General features: G+C 41.2%; 1 protein-coding gene across 1 annotated transcript in view; it reads left to right on the top strand.

Annotated features, from left to right (window-relative positions):
* The window catches only part of LOC115045717 (plexin-A1-like), a 229,084-nt gene that overhangs the window by 128,836 nt on the left and 83,795 nt on the right, over positions 1 to 16,453 (top strand). The gene's annotated exons all lie outside the window — the stretch shown is intronic.

Raw genomic sequence — 16,453 nt, 5'->3', positions numbered from 1 at the left:
TTCTTGCTTCGCCATCAGAACATGGAGACTCTTCATCTGCCTTTACACAAAATGATTGGTTGATTCATTGCAAAGGCCTGAGTCAAATCACTGACTGCTAAATGTCTGTATTATCCTTAGAGTTAATAAAGTTCAGCACAAAAGTTGATCTTTTCAGGTGACAGTGTAAAACCTGAATTCTGATGAAGCTGTGATGAAGTGTAAGTGCTACTTATGTTCTTACATTTAAGTATCAGCTTCTCAGCAGCACACACACTTAATGTGTTTCATCTTTCCTACTTCACCTACCTCACTCTGTATCCCCCACAGTAAAGGGCTCTGTGTGGGTGGACACTCCAAAAGAGTTCTTACTCAGTTCAAAGAGTCTTTTATTTAACAGAAGAATTCTTTGTGTGGCACGATGGGATGCATAACCTCTTTCCACCTGAGACTATGACTAAGGTTCATTTGAGCAAAAGAGATGAAAAGGTTTCTTGTTGAGAGAGAAGAAAGAGACGCAATATCTGTCAAAATTTTTGAGCCTTGTGAATTTGCATGGTAGATGCTCAATCGTTTGGTGTAAATTTGACTGTGTTGTGTGTTGCCTAAAGTTTGGGACTGAAAGGTATTTTTTTTTTTTTTATCCCAAATGCAAAAAGTGGATATGAACTCAGATACATGAAGGCGGATGATGGGGTGCATTGAGGTCAGTGCATTCATCATGGATTTTTATACTGTCTTTGAATGGTTGGCTGAGTCTTAGGTTGGTAAAAGAAATTTGTTGTTATTGACTGGGTCATGGTCTAAAATGGGTTGTGACTCTGCTTTGGTTTGTTCTGACATAAGTCATCTTCATAATTTTCCCATGTAATCATAGGCCTTTCCCATGTAATCATACTATCTTTTTTCTATAGCTTCTTCATTGAACAAAAATAATGACTCAAAAGGCAATAGAAGCGGGACATGTGGACACCCATTATTTGGTGATGTAAGTTTTGGCAGTTTTTGCAGGTTTCTGTCAGCTTTGACTTGAGAAGACTCCTCCGGCCCTCACTAATGTGTGGATTTCTAGACTGGACTACTGTAACTCATTATTATGATGTCCAAACAAATCTCTGAAAGGCCTTCAGATGATTCAGAATGCTGCTATTAACAGGAACTAGGAAAATAAATCACATCTCTCCTGTGTTAGCTACTCTTCGTTGGCTGCTGGTAAAATTCACAATAAAATTTAAAATCCTTCTGTTAATATATAAAGCTCTTAATGATCAAGCTCCATCACATCTCAGAGAGCTCATAGTTCGTTACTGTCTGAGTAGGGCACTCCGCTCTCTAGATAGAGTTCCTCTCCTCTCTCTCCCTGTCCTCATCTTGCAGGTGGTGAATCATCACTGCAACACCTGCTGCTGCGATATTTCTATGTACTTCATACAGTCTCATATGTTCCTGCTTGCATCTGCATTGAGTATCCCCTCCTCCTGCTCTCATTCTCTCCTCTCGACTCAAACCACCCCCCTCCCCGGCGTCTCTCTCTCTCTCTATATATATATATATTTATATACACCAGACCGGTCGAGGCAGATGGCTGCCCCCCCTGAGCCTGGTTCTGCCTGAGGTTTCTGCCTCTTAGAGGAAGTTTTTTCCTTGCCACTGTTGCCATGTGCTTGCTCATCGGGGGATTTGTTGGGTCTCTTTAAATCATTTTATGAAGAGTTTGGTCTAGACCTGCTCTATATGTAGTGCCTTACTGCAACTTTGTTATGATTTGGCGCTATACAAATACATCTGAATTGATTTGATGAAGGGGCTATTTTGTGTGGTTAATCTGAAAAGCACAGCTCCAGATAAGCTTTGGTAAGAGGCAGAAGCAGCTGAGATTTATTCCTCTGCAGCAGCAGCACCAGAGAACTTAAACAGGAATAGTGACGCCAACAAACAGCAGTTCATTGGGTGCCCACATCAGAGGGCTGCTCTCAGTAGAGCTGTATCTGTATTTGTTGCATTCCTTAAATATGACAGAAATGAGGCTTCAAGCTGAGAAAACTACCTCTAGGTACCAATTAATGACACCTGCTGATGACTGATGCCCAAGGAGAAAGAAACATGACTTGTTAACTCACAACAATTAAATGAGAAGTGAGAGTTTGAGACCACACTCATCATTTAGAAATATAAAGCAGTGAAGACACTGTTGGTTGTTGTTTCTTGGCCAAAGGTTACCAGTTAGCAGAGTCAGCACTGTGCTACTGGTCTGCACTCTACTGAAATTTTACCTTATGGGAAGGTTTTCAGGGCAGCACAGCGGCGTAGTGGTTAGCGCTGTTGCCTCACAATAAGGAGGTTAAGGTTTCGGATCCTGGTCTGGGTCCTTTCTGTGTGGAGTTTGCATGTTCTCACTGTGTCTGCGTAGGGTTTGCATGCATGTATAGGTTAACTGGAGGCTCTAAATTGACCATAGGTGTGAAAGCGAGCATGAGTGGTTGTTTGTCTCTGTTTGTCTTTGTGTGATGGACTTGCAACCTGTCTAGGGTATACCCCACCCCTTGCCTGATGTGAGCTGGGATTGGCTCCAGCCCCTGGATGTGAGTGGATGTTTTCATGCTTTTGCTGAATTCACTGTTAAAATGTCTTTTATAACTTTTAATATTTGCTTCTGAAGATAAAAGAAGAGAAGTAAGGTAAGGTAAGTTACCTTACCTTAACCAATTATCCCAATCTGTTCTGGGAGCCTGGGCCCTGGTGATAGTCTCACTCATATTTAGGGAATGCCCACATGCTTGTTCAGTTTCACTTGCCAGCTCAGCTTGGGTCACATCATGAAGAATTGATGAATCCTTCCAAAAATGATCTCAGCTGTTCATTCAGTCTGTCACTACAAGATCTGACTTCCTCTTGTTTGGACACCTCCACCTGACCTGTAGTTAAGTGGTGATAATAATGAGACGTGACCAGATGAGTGTTAAGTCTGTGTTTTGGGGAATTGAAGTAGACAAGTTTTTTTTAAATCCAAATCTACTGCAGGGCACCCAGTAGTCCAACCATTTCTGGGAAAATCACAGTGCATTGAGCGGCTGCATTGATGTTTGCCAGTTTATGTCTGGCCTTTGTCTGACTTCTCCCAGGTTTTTACAGCCAAAATTACAGCTGTTACTACAGGCGACCTTCAAGGAATTAGTGTGCCCTGAATGTGGCAGAAATAGCTGGATGCTGTGATGTATAGGTTGAGGAAGATTTCTCTGTTTTCACCGCAGCTTCACGAGAGACAGACAGGGAAAACACTGAGGAAACACGTCAGAAGGCCAATAGAGATTCAGCCGTATGACGTATCTCTATTGCTTGAAGGCAGAGATCTATTTTAATCACTAGCAAAAACCATTGCACGTTATTGTGCTATTATCTGATATGCGTATGTGTGTATTACTCTTAATTTCATTTACATTTATACTTTACTATATTAATGTCTAAAACAGAGGCACTGCTCAACAGATGACTCTTCCTCTGTCTCCGGGGCAATGTGGTCATCATGTCGGATCCTTTTGTTTCTTTCCATCCTTGTGTGTCTGTGTGTGTGTAATAGAAGTAGTCAGTGGGGTCTTGCCCCCTCCTTTCTGGTTCATTGGACTGTGACACTAATCCCTGGGGCTATCTACACTGTGCTGACGCCCTTGACACTCACACATAGACAAACACAGACAGACTCCCTTTTTCATCATACACAGAGGGTGTCAGCACCTCAGTGAGACGGACTCATGAGTAACAGCCAGCAGCCAATCAGGACTGGCACCTAATCTGTGACATCACTGTCTAATAGAAAGTAATTACAAGGGAAGGGAAAGAAAGTAAACTGATTATATAGGGACTGTATGTCTGTATGTCCCACAGAGCAAGATACAAATGAAGAAAATGTCATGTCACAAATAATACCTCCATCACATCAGGAAAATTAAACTTCATAAACATCATCATCCTGTAATGGATGATTCTTTTTCTGCTTCCATCTCTGTTTTGATGGACACGAGGTTGTCTCCAACATCGAAAATCTTACATTCCTTCAGCTAGTGAGGAGGCAAGGGGATAAGGCGTGAGAAAAAGGAGGCTGTTGACGGCAGATATGTAACACTTCTTAGACTGATGGAGTTTGTGGCTGCGAGTTATACAACCCTGCAGGGCATACCCTGCAGGCACTATCAATGGCATTATTTATTGTAAGCCTCAATATATTTTTATTTCCAGAACATAACAGAGGAAGCAGACACGCAGCTAACTTTGTACCTCCAAAGCTGCTCAGATCCTGGCTAGCTAAGTGGTAATGTTAGCAAGACGATATATCAGCGATAATAAGACCAGCCAAGAATCTGTCGGTGCTCGGTAAATGTTAACTCAGCAATTTGATATAATGCCTGACAACCGCACAGACACGACTAATTTAATTTAAATTTGAGTCAGCAGTAGGCCAAAAGACATTCCAAAAGTGTCAAAAGTGGAGAAAAGGTCAGATGAAGAGTACATGTCACTCCGTCAGGTAACTGACTTAATGCAACAATAGAAGGACACGTTCATGACTCCCTTACATCACAAACAAGAAAACAGCAAAAGCTTCATCCAAATCCTTGTGACTCCACAAATACCAGACCCGATAACACAGGATATACAAGAAATCAAAGTGAGTCTGCAATTCACTCAAAAAGAAGAAGATGATTTGAATGCAGGCAGCAGCAAACAAACAGAGCACTGCAATACAATGCAGGCAGATATCTAGAAGTTCTGTAATAGCCTGCTGACCATGATGGACTACCTGGAAGTACAGACCAGACGGAACAACCTAGTATTTGAGGGAGGAGCTGAGTCAACCTGGAGAAACCTGGACCGAGACGTAGGAGAAAATCCAGAAAACCCTGGTGGAGAAACTACAAGTGCAGCACAAGGTGGAGGTGGAGGATGCTCTGCACAGGTACAGGGACAAGGACAGGTACAAGGACAGAGAAGGCATTCTACAATGAGCAAAATCTCTCAAAGGATCAAAGATCTCCCTTAACGAGGACATGACAAATGCCATCAGACAGAAAAGAAAAGGACCTGATGCCTGAAGTGAGAGCTGCAAGAGCAAGAGGAGACATTGTCTACTCACGTCACAATAAATTGGTTGTGCACCCACGTACCACCAGCACACTAAAACATCAGTAAAACATCCACTGAATAACAGGCATGTGAACCACAACACTGCATATGACCCTTGTCCCATCTCTTACACACCATGAAACAGATCATAAATTAACAAGAAATGTGGAACGTGATCATCAGAAATTAAATTTCACTAAATACACTACACATAATCCACAGGACAAGAAAAATGATACTGATCCAGAAAGCAACTTCTTCTGGAACTGCAACTGTCCGGTCCTAGGATTGTTTTGGGTGCTGTCTTTGTTTGTTTTACTCGTTTTACTTTTTACCTGTTTTTGTTGTCCCCTGATTAGTGTCCCCACCCTAATGTCATTCACCTGTGTCTTGTTTCCCTTGTGTATATATACCCGGTGTCTTCCCCCATGTCCTTGTCAGATTGTCTGCATCACTTGTGAGTAGTTTTTTTACTTGTGTTCCACCAGTTATTTGTCTCTCTCCTGCCTTTTTGTCTAGCGTCTCTGATCCCCTGTTTTTGACCTGCTGCTTATTCTGACTGTTTGCCTGTGTACCAAACCTGGACTGATAATAAACTACTTCCCGCTACTTGCTGTCTCTGGTCTGCGCTGTAGGTCCCAGTTTGACTTTCTGAGCCTCACAGGAACATCAGCAATGACTGCCACTACTACTCAGATTAGCAGTATTACAGCACTTTCAAAACTCACAACAAAAGTTTTATAATCCACTTCAACAGTAGAAGACTGTATGCTAATTTTCATAATATCAAGGACTATTTAAATCAATTCACACAACCTTTTAATATACTTCGAGTATCAGAAACGTGGATTCGCAATGAAAGAGGCATGCATTTTGAGCTTGAAGGTTATGAGCCGATATGTATGAATAGGAGAAACAAAAATGGTGGTGGTTTAGCCATGTATGTGGATTTGAATTAGTTATAAGGGGATGGAAAATATGTATACTGTGGTGAATGTCATTATACAGCATTATGCAGAGAATTTACAAAACATAGAATGAAAGGAGAAAATAAATATAAGAAATATATAAAACAAGTTAATTAATATCATGAGGAACTGTAAGAAAGGTTATAATTATTGTAAATTATTGTAGAGTAACAAACTTAACATAAAGGGCAAATGGAACACATTGAACAGTATAATTATAGACAGGAAATATGTCTACACAGATTGTTTATCCACAGTCTTTTATAGAAAATGATAGGAGTATAGAACATGGATCACATAGTTAACACATAGTTAATAGTGGAAGGCACTCAAGATACAACAAAACCGAACAAAAAATCTAATAAATAGAAAGCCAATAACAATGTTTCTTCAGCCTGTTTAAGAAAAGGAGATTATAGATATTGTCAATGAGTGCAGATCCAAGACACTCACTGATTATAAAAAAAAATTATACAAAATAGTAAACAAGGTAATTCATGGGATTTCCAAACCATGAACATATATCTTTAATTTATCACTACAAACCGATCAGTTTCCCAATAATATGAAAATAGCAAGTTATCCCATTATTCAAAACTGGAGACAAACACCTTTTCACAAATTATAGACCTATTTCTCTTCGTCCGTAGTTCTCAAAATTTCTGGAAACAGTTTTTATTAACAAGTTAGACAATTTCATAGAGAGGCATATATTACTCACTGATAAGCAGTACGGATTTAAACATAACTGATCAGCAGCACAAGCTTTAATTGAATTGCTTGAAGGAACCACAAATTCTATAGATAAAAAGAAATATGGTATTAGGGTATTCATTCACCCAAACAAAGCATTTGATACAATAAGTCATCAAATATTCATCAATAAATTGGAACAATACGGTATTATGTGACTACCACTAGAGTGCGAGAGTAGTTATTTAAGAAACAGGAAGCAATTTGTGAAGTGTGTGGAGTTCCACAGGGATTAGTGTTGGGTCCTAAATTATTCATCACTTACATCAATGATGTGACACATGGTACACACATGGTACTGTTCCTTGGTTTCACCTGATGTGGGGCAACACATAATAAAGTTCATTAGATCCAATACTCAGAATACAAAAAAGAGCCTAGGGTATCTTGAACACACCAATCTGTTATTTCCATCTATTATTTTGTCTCTATCACAGGATGCCCCTTCAGCCTAAGCACAAATATTGACATATTACTCGTATTGTATTCGTACTCGTCAAAATTTCTATACCTGTACCAGATACTCGTTTCAGCCGAGTATCCGGCTCAACCCTAACACTGACAGTAGCTGACGTTATGATGATATTTTTTGGATTTCATGTTATGCTGTGTAACCACAAACTGACACCATCTTGAAAAATGAAATACAGCTTGAGTTATGTGCAAATCATCGGCTGATCATTTGCTCTCAGGTTTTGTCAGCAAAGATTTTAATTTCCAATCAAAATTTAATGTTAGTCTGACTTTAGAGTGGAAAAAGTCCAAGGTCCTTCTGGTATTACATTCAATAACTGCATGGATTTGTATCTATCTGCACAGTTTGTTGAGTGTCTATTTTCATATTGTATTTTCGAGTATGCACCCTCCACACTTGGTGAGGATGCTGTCACTGAGAATTGTGACACGCGGGAAGACAACAAGTTACAGACAGTCACTGATCTCAGCTCTGCCGAATCTTCATTTTTTTTTATTTATTTATTTATTTTTTTTGTTTTTCTGAAAAAAATCCTTGAACTGTGTAGACTCTGGGGGCTTGTCATTTTGAAAGAGGGCTGAGCTGCAATCGCATCCTCCATGTTACACAAACTGAACACTGCAACAAAGGTTAAAGGAAAAGCTCAGCTTCAGCTAACACAGATAGAGAGCCTGAGAATTACACTTTGAAATGCAAGCATTGGACTTCAGTTAATAGTACAACCTGGCCCTAATAATGAATAGAAAAGATTACATGCTGTCAGGGTTGAAAATTGGTGAAAAGCCTCCGTTTCATTTTGGTTTGACCTTCACAGCGGCCATGCCTTAATGAGCCCCACATGCCAACGTGTAGCTCAACAAGGCCACAGTGTGAACAGGCCAGCAGTCACTGACAGACCATCTGACCATTCTGTAATTGCAGAATGGAAAGTGAAGTGAAACTTATTGCCTTGCTACCTGGGCAGCACGGTGGCATGGATGAAAAGATTAAAAATTTAAAATAGAGAGACAGAGCCACAGGTAGCATCTCTTTGAAAATCTTTTTTAATACTTTGACAGTGTTAATTCTACTGCGCTTGTACTGTAAAACAGTCCCATTGTCAGGATTAGACAGGGAAATGGCAGAGGGCTCAGCGCTTCCATTGAGTAGTTCCTCACTGCCCTTCAATCAAAAAAAAAAGAAAAAAAAAAAGAAAAAGAAATGGCTTGAATAGAAGTTTTGTGCAATTATTAAATGAAGCTTAATAATTGAAACCTTTAAGGGTTTGTTTAAGCCAGCAGTAAATCAAAAGAAGGGGCAGCATGGAAGCATAGTTGTTAGCAAAGTGCCCTGCAAGCAGGTTGCCGGTCTTGTTCCTGGGCCTGGGGCCTTTCTGTGTGGAGTTTACATGTTCTCCCCGTGCCTGCGTGGGCTTCCTCCGGGTACTCTGGTTTCCTCCCACCATCCAAAGATAGGTTAATTGGCTGGATCTAAATTGCCTGTATTCTGAGTGTGACTGTGAGTGGTTGTTCATCTCTTTATTTATTTACCCCCAAGGCGACTATAATACCTAAGTCATAACTGGACAGAGCCAGTGTGCAGTTTGGTTATATGGATATAGGATGGGTTGCGCCTATGAAGCGTATTTGGGGATAGGGTTGCCGACTCACTGAAAAATAAATAAGGGGTAGGGACGGCTGACCCGATTCCCTTCACCCCTCCCAGTATGTTAAAGAGTGTTTGTCTTTTTGGTGTGTGTGAAACAATTTTTCAACTATTTGACTAGAACCTGAATTTAATTGGATGCATGTTTCTGAGTAATACGAGAAATGGGACACAAATTATTGAACAATTAATTTTTTTGTGCAAAAAAAAATCTATTTAACAGTGCTCTGTGCTGCTTAACTTAACAGAATTAACCCTCCTGTCGTGTTCAGGTCAAATCTGACTGATTTACAACTTAAAACACTCATCTGATTACCTCAAGACCTTATGATATCCTCCACACTATGCACTTGAACATATAAAAGTGATGATCACCTCTTTCATTGAATTTTGAGTGTTTTAATCAACCTTGTTACACCTGTGGTGTTCCCAGTCAAAAGTGACCGCCATACTATACTATACTATATTCATCCATCAGACAGAAAACATCCCCATACACACCACCCCAACTCACTCACTCACTCACACACACATTTCAGACTGAACAATGTCTTTTGTGGGTACACATCTCTTTCCCGCGCTTATGTGCCAATCCTCCCATGTGAACCAACTTCCCGATGAAACAATGTATCATATCTTCACACAGACTAGACAGGTGTCTGTTGTGTGAGCCCATGTCTTTCCCACGCTTTTGTGCCTATCCCCCACGTGAACCACACTTTCCAGACTAATCAATGCATCATCTTCACACAGACCCCATATATATAGAATGATGTTTGGCTTGCACTCCTTTTACTCTGAGCACAATGAGTACGCAATTGGCCAAGCAGTTCTCTGTCAAAGAGGTTCTGGTCCAGCTTTTTGGACATGATGAATAGGGCACTGAAATTGAACCAGAGATAGAGGAGGATGTCTCGGAAGTGGAAGACAACCTAGATTTTGATCCAGACTTTGAGGAGACTGACCAGTCAACAGAGTAAGAGGCACCTGAAGAACAGGCACCTGAGGAGACATTCCACTTCAAGAGTGGACACTTGCTCTGGTCTTCATCCCCCCAGGACAGAGGAAGTAGAGCAAGAGTGGAAACATCATAAAGATGACGCCAGGGCCAACACGGTATGCGACATCTTGTGTGGATGACATCAAGTCCAGCTTCCAACTCTTTTTACCAGAGTCCATTGAGGGAATTATACTCGAGATGACAAACCTGGAGGGGAACTGTGTGTTTGGGGACACCTGGAGAGAAATTGACCTGGTAGACCTCCAAGCCTACATAAGTCTGTTGATTTTAGCAGGAGTATATCGCTCAAACAATGAGGCTACGAAAAGTCTGTGGGATGCAGAGTCTGGGAGGCCAATATTCCAGTCTAACAGTCCAACTATGTCCTTACAACAGTTTCATGTCCTTTCAAGAATTATTCAATTTGATAACAGAGATACACGACCCATCCGCTGGCGAAATGACAAACTGGTTGCCATAAGTTGATGAGCGCCTGGTTCCTTTCAGAGGTCGCTGTTCCTTCAAGGTGGACAATCCAAGCAAACCAGGGAAATATGGGGCCCCAGCCCCAGCCACTGCCCTGGCTGCTCTCCCCCAACAAGGACATGGGCAGAAAAGGAAGCGCTGTACCCCTAGAGACAAGAAAACAAGCCTGAGATGCTGCAAGTGTGATGCCTATGCCTGAGTGTCACATGCCACTCATGTGCATGAATTCACACACACACACACACACACAACTTCATGTTGAGTTTGGTTTTTGGTTTTCCATTTAGTTTTTACATTACATGTTCATTTTGTAATACATTTTCAGAGCCTATTTGTATTTTCACGGCAGTTATTTTATATCAAATTCTATGAATTCATGTTAAACACTACTTTGAGACATTGTTCACAGCTAAAGAATGTTAAATAAAAATTTGGTGGTGAAAAATGGTTTTTGTGCTCATTTAAGCTGTTAAAACAGACCGGTCAATTTTGAGCGGGAACATTAAAGTAAGGGGCGGGAGGTGAACACGACTGGAGGGTTAAATACATTTCTTTAACAGAGCTCTGTCCAACCTAACTTCACAGTATAAAATAGTAGAAAACTGAAAATTCACATCATAGTGCAAATTTAATGCAATAAGAAAAGTACAAACAGGAAGTCTGTGGAACATTTTTAAACATAAACACTTTGTACCTCAAATTACATTTTACAGTTGTAGTAAAAAAAAAAAAAAAAGAAATCATGAACTGAAAGCTAAATCATGTCGACACAGCCTATTTTTTCCATTTGTGTTTCTTTTTAGCTCTTGCTGCGATAAGGAGTTGTTTGTTTTTCAGTTCTACATAGTAAAACTCTGAGGAGACGTCATAATTAAGTCTGACAGCTCACTCACTCAATTAATGCAGCAGAAGATTTGTTCTGCACATCTATCCATTTATTTCTCATGAAAAAGAAAATCCTCTCCACAAACTCAGTGGGAGAGCGGACCATGAGGACAAAAGATGCAACAGCCTGGATGATGGGGAGGTCAGCTACCTGGAGGACTTGCATCTACCTCTCTGCTGTTCCTTTGGACTGCCAAATTTCCTTCTCCTGAGGTATTGTGGTGAGGCACTCCAGAAAGCTGTTTGCAGATGTTAAGCCTGACAATAGATGAAAAGTTGAATGACCTAAATCATAAATGGCACAGAGGTCATTTAGAGTGTTAAATAAATGGAGAAAAAATAATTCCATATATTTATAATTTTGTACCATATTTTAACTACCTGTATCAATTACATTATTTATTTATCCATCCATCAAGTATATGAACAGTTTGAATTTGTAGCTGTTGTGTAAAAAGTTGTGCATGTGTATCACACTGTAAATAAAGTTTATGATTATATATTTATTTGTCTCTAAGCATCAATAATATGAAACATGGTTCATCACTGCACTGGCAAATGTTTAATTCTTAACATGAAGCCACTTTGTGATCTTGTCCATGTAATCAAAGGAGATCTTCCCAGATGCTAGAGAGAGGGACTGCAGGAGAATTAATTCTAAATTAATCTTCTAAGAAAGGAGTTAATGATGGAAGAGAGATCAACAGATGTGGTTACAGTCTTCTCCACCTTTTCCCCCACCTCTTCGAAAAGGTCCATGACATTATTACAGGAGAGGAGATACACCTCCTCACCACCTGTCTTCCTCAAATCCAGCAGCATGTTCTGTCAATCTCATCAAAACTTTCAGGCGCCTTGGACATTCCTCGCCAATGCTGATGAGATATGACTTCAGTGGAACCCATTTCTGCAGGGTGATTGCAAGTTTGAGTGACAGCCATCTTGTCACCATGTGGCACAGGACTTCATGGAATTTAATGTCACAAAATTCACACAACTCCTTTTTTTCACTGTGTTATGGACAATATATGAAAGGCAGTGGCTATGAAGGATCTTACTGTTGGACCCTTTCAATTTTGTGAAGATTCAATTGTGGATGCCATAATTGACATTTGTTTTGTCAGCACTGAATGCAGAAACATGATCCAAGGACAGAGCCATCTTTTCAAGAGAGCTTTGTATTGTATGTTGTGCACCAGTAGGAGCAATTTGGAGGTTGGCAATTAATGTCAATGATTATGAAACTGATTATTGATATCTGAGAATATTTACTATAAGTAGTAAATTTCGGGGCACCACCCTGTTACCAGGGACCAATGTCTAAATTAGCGAAATCAATATGCAGTCTCAGAAGGGTAAAAAAAAGGAGTGAACTCAGACACTGACTCTTATGATTCCAGCAATTGTCACAATTTTAGCCACAATAATCACAAAAAATTATATAAATTATAACAGAATTTATTCCAGCGATAATTATTCAAAATAACATCACTCTAGATAAATGGGTGTTATCATTTGACTATCCAATGACACACACAGCTACTAATCTACAACAGGTAACACACATGTAATAAGAATGGATTAGCAACATCGATAGTCTTAGCGATGGTGATGGCTATAGCGGTAACCGTAGTAATATGATACGCAGCAACACTAACAAAAATAGTGATAGTAATGACACTCACAATAGCTCAGCAACAGCAACCACAATCGCACCAGTCTATCTATGGGTCTTGAGTGTGTGTGTATGTACGTGTGGGGAGGAGAGAGGAGTGTGAATGTGTGTCTGTGTGAGCAGTAAAGATGGCCAGAGAGTCACATGAGTGACGTCTTCAATGGCCAAGATGGCAACATAGTGACGTCGACTACACACCTGTAGGAGCCAATATGGCTACTGATCGCCGCGTGTGAATGTGTGGGAGGGGAAGAAAAGAGAAGGAGTAAGAGATCACAGACAATGTCACTACAGTTGATAATTACAATATCACTATACAATAGCCTAGCCGGCAAACGGAGTTCCCAGATTGGGTATTGGTCCTTTAACTAGTGATAGTGCTCAGTCACTAATCACAGTGACGGCCAACATGAGATCTTTAGCATCAATCAATTTTATAACTTATGGGATCTAAGAGAAACAAAGCAAAGCAAACAAACAAAACTGAATCCCAAATAAACAAAAGACATTGTAAAACAAAATGCATGCTATTCTAATTGTCTCTGCCCAGACATAAGCCTCTTACTTTGGTTGCTCCGCTCCTCCGGAGTGAGAGAGAGAGATCTGCTCCGTGTGTCCGCAACGTGTTCTTCGGCTCGGTTGAGCGGTCCGTGTTGCTCCTCAGACAAAGTTGGTGTGATTAGTACCTTGACGGGAGGGGGAAGATCACGAGAGAAGACGATGTACTTTGTTAGCTTTGGGTAACGCAGTTCGTATGTTGCGTTGTGTTCACGTTGTTTTTACATACCACATTTGCCTCTGGCATTGCCTGGTGGACAACAAACAGGCTAAAGGTTCCCCAGGTTTTGCCCTTCATGTTTTTAATGTGTACAGCACTACAAACATGCCATTGCAGTGTGCCCTGTAGAGATTTTTGTGCACTTTTTCCAACCACATGATCTAATTTTCCCATTCTACTCAGTATCTTTGCAGCCTTTTCTTTTCCTTTTCCCCTTTTTTTAACTGCACATGGAAGGAGCTGCAAATCCAAGCCGGTCGCACCCTTCCTGCTTTGTTGTCCCAGCTGTCTCTTCCACTATCTTCTTCACAAGCAGCCAACCAATGACATGAGCTGGATTCTGCATGTGCTCTCAGTGCATATGTCACAGAGCAGGGCTGGCAAAAATATTATCATAAATTGTCATATAAAGTGTCCTGTCATTTATTGATTCCATTGAATTTTACAAACTATTTTTGATCCTCATGGAAATACGGCAAAAGTGTATCCCTTTTAAGTTGAATATAGGACGCATGTTTTTGTTTCTAAATACACAACAATTAACATTTTCAAGGGACAGTTTGGCAACCCTATATGGGCAGTAATTTGGATATAAAAGTGGTGTCAATGACTACCATGATACAGTGCTCTACCCCTGCCTTGCTCTGTTGAGTCTCTTGACTTGATCAATGCCACTTTAGTCCATACCTGACTTTAATAAAGGAGTGTATTTCTCTGTACACCTTCCTTTGCCTCCTTGTCACCTCCTCTCCTTCTTTCTCGCTTTACCTCTCTTTACCCCTTTCTTACCTGGCAGTTTATCTCAGCTAATCCTCTGCATCACTGTTCATCCTCATGTTGCATTAGATTTATGTCCTGAGAAGGCTCCTCTTTGTATGTGGCATGTTTCCCAGCAGCTAATTTGAAGCAGAAAGGTTATAATGGTGGAGGGATGCTGGTGTGCTCATGTGATGTGGAAAATAGGAAGCATTCTCTGTCAACTTTTGGGCCTTGAGAAAATAAAAGTAATGGTAGAAGAAAAGAGGTGAAACGGATGGAGAACATCAAAAAGTAGTATAAATGAGTTGAAGGAAGAAAAGAGTGGAGTGAAAGTGACAGATTAGAGGAAGGGGTCAAGAGACTGTTGTGACACATTACATGGAACTGCTCCACCCTTTTTTTGTCTGCATTTCTTCTCATAGTTTAACACCACAGGGTGTCAACATCATATTCGATTGTTGTGGTATAGCATAGTCTTGCAGCTAAATATTTTATTATTTAAGTGCTTGCTTGTGACCATCACCAGCCCTCCCTGGAAGGTAGTTTGTGGATCATTATTGAGTGGAATGACCTTTGTGTGGTAAGGAGGGCAGTGCTAAACCTCTGAATAGAGAGGGGATTAAGGGACAGGGGAGATGTGGAAAGATGGACCGGGAAAGGGAGGCAGCTGGTGCTTGTAGGAACTGGTGGAGTGAAGGATCTATGCTTTTCCTGTTACCTCACTCAGGATTAAGAGAGTCCAGAGGGTTTCTGTGTAGATCTCTGGAGAGATGGGAGTCCAAGTAGATGAAGGTGTCCCAAATGAGGAGCAGAGTCAAAGATAGGGAACATAGTGATGGAGTGAAAGAGCAGCTCAGCCCATTTTTCGGCAGGATTCATCAATAGCAAGCGACACCACACACACGTGGGCATTCCCTAAATATGATTTAGACCATCACCAGGGCTGAGAGTCAGGTCAGGGGCCCCAGATTCCCCATGCCCACCAACCTGTGTGCGGGAGCACGTGAGGTACAGAGTACAGAGAGCCAACTCAGCCACATGGCACGCCGCAGACAGGACAGCCCCACGTCTCGTAGCATCCCCCATCCACCATCCAGACATCCACATCTGCCAACGACATCTCACACCCAAAACCCTACTGGCGAAGCGCCCAAAGGGGGAAGGGCTACAACGTGGGGGGGCCATGGTGCTGGACCCACACCCCGACACACATGAACCAAGAAGACCGTAGGATGAGCAAACCTTCCACAGGGAGCAGCGCTTGACCTCCCACAGAAGGAAGAGGAATCGGCAAGCCATCACACAGCAACACAGCAACAGACAGAGGCCAACCAGGGAGCCGCCATGGATCCAACACCATACTGCGCCAGGAGACAAAGCAGGCCGCTGGTCCCATGCACCACCCAACTATGGAGGACCTGGCCCTTGAGCCATGCCATGACTAATGACAAATGCTGCTCCACTATCTGATGCAGACTTGGCTCTGACACCTCTCACCAGTCCTCATGAAACAGCTCCAACAATCCTCTGCCCCCAGTTCTTTTGTTCACTCCGGTTTTTGTGCTTTTCTGTGTGTTTATTTGTGTGTGTTTCCTCTCTTTTCCACATATGTAGTGTGAAATTGTCCATAGGTCTGAATGCAAGTGTGAGTAGTTTCTGTTTGAGTTGGCCTTGTAATGGAACTGTCCAGGGTGCACCCTGCCCTCACCGAGAACATTGGCTGGAATTGGCTCCAGCACCCCCACAATCCGGAAATGGAAAAACAGTAGAAGATGGATGGATGTGGCTCTGTCTCTCATTTTTTTTTTCCCTTCCACGCTGAAAGAATTAGTATATCCTTCTGTCTATTTTTTTGTAAAAAAAAAAATAAAAAAATAAATAAAATCCATAACAGACTAATTAATATTGGAGTGTTTGACTCCAAAGGTATATG

Source organism: Echeneis naucrates, chromosome 7 (genome assembly GCF_900963305.1).
Source record: "Echeneis naucrates chromosome 7, fEcheNa1.1, whole genome shotgun sequence".
Lineage (NCBI taxonomy): Eukaryota > Metazoa > Chordata > Actinopteri > Carangiformes > Echeneidae > Echeneis > Echeneis naucrates.
Note: the sequence above shows the minus strand (reverse complement) of the source record. Positions and strands in the feature narration are given on the sequence as shown.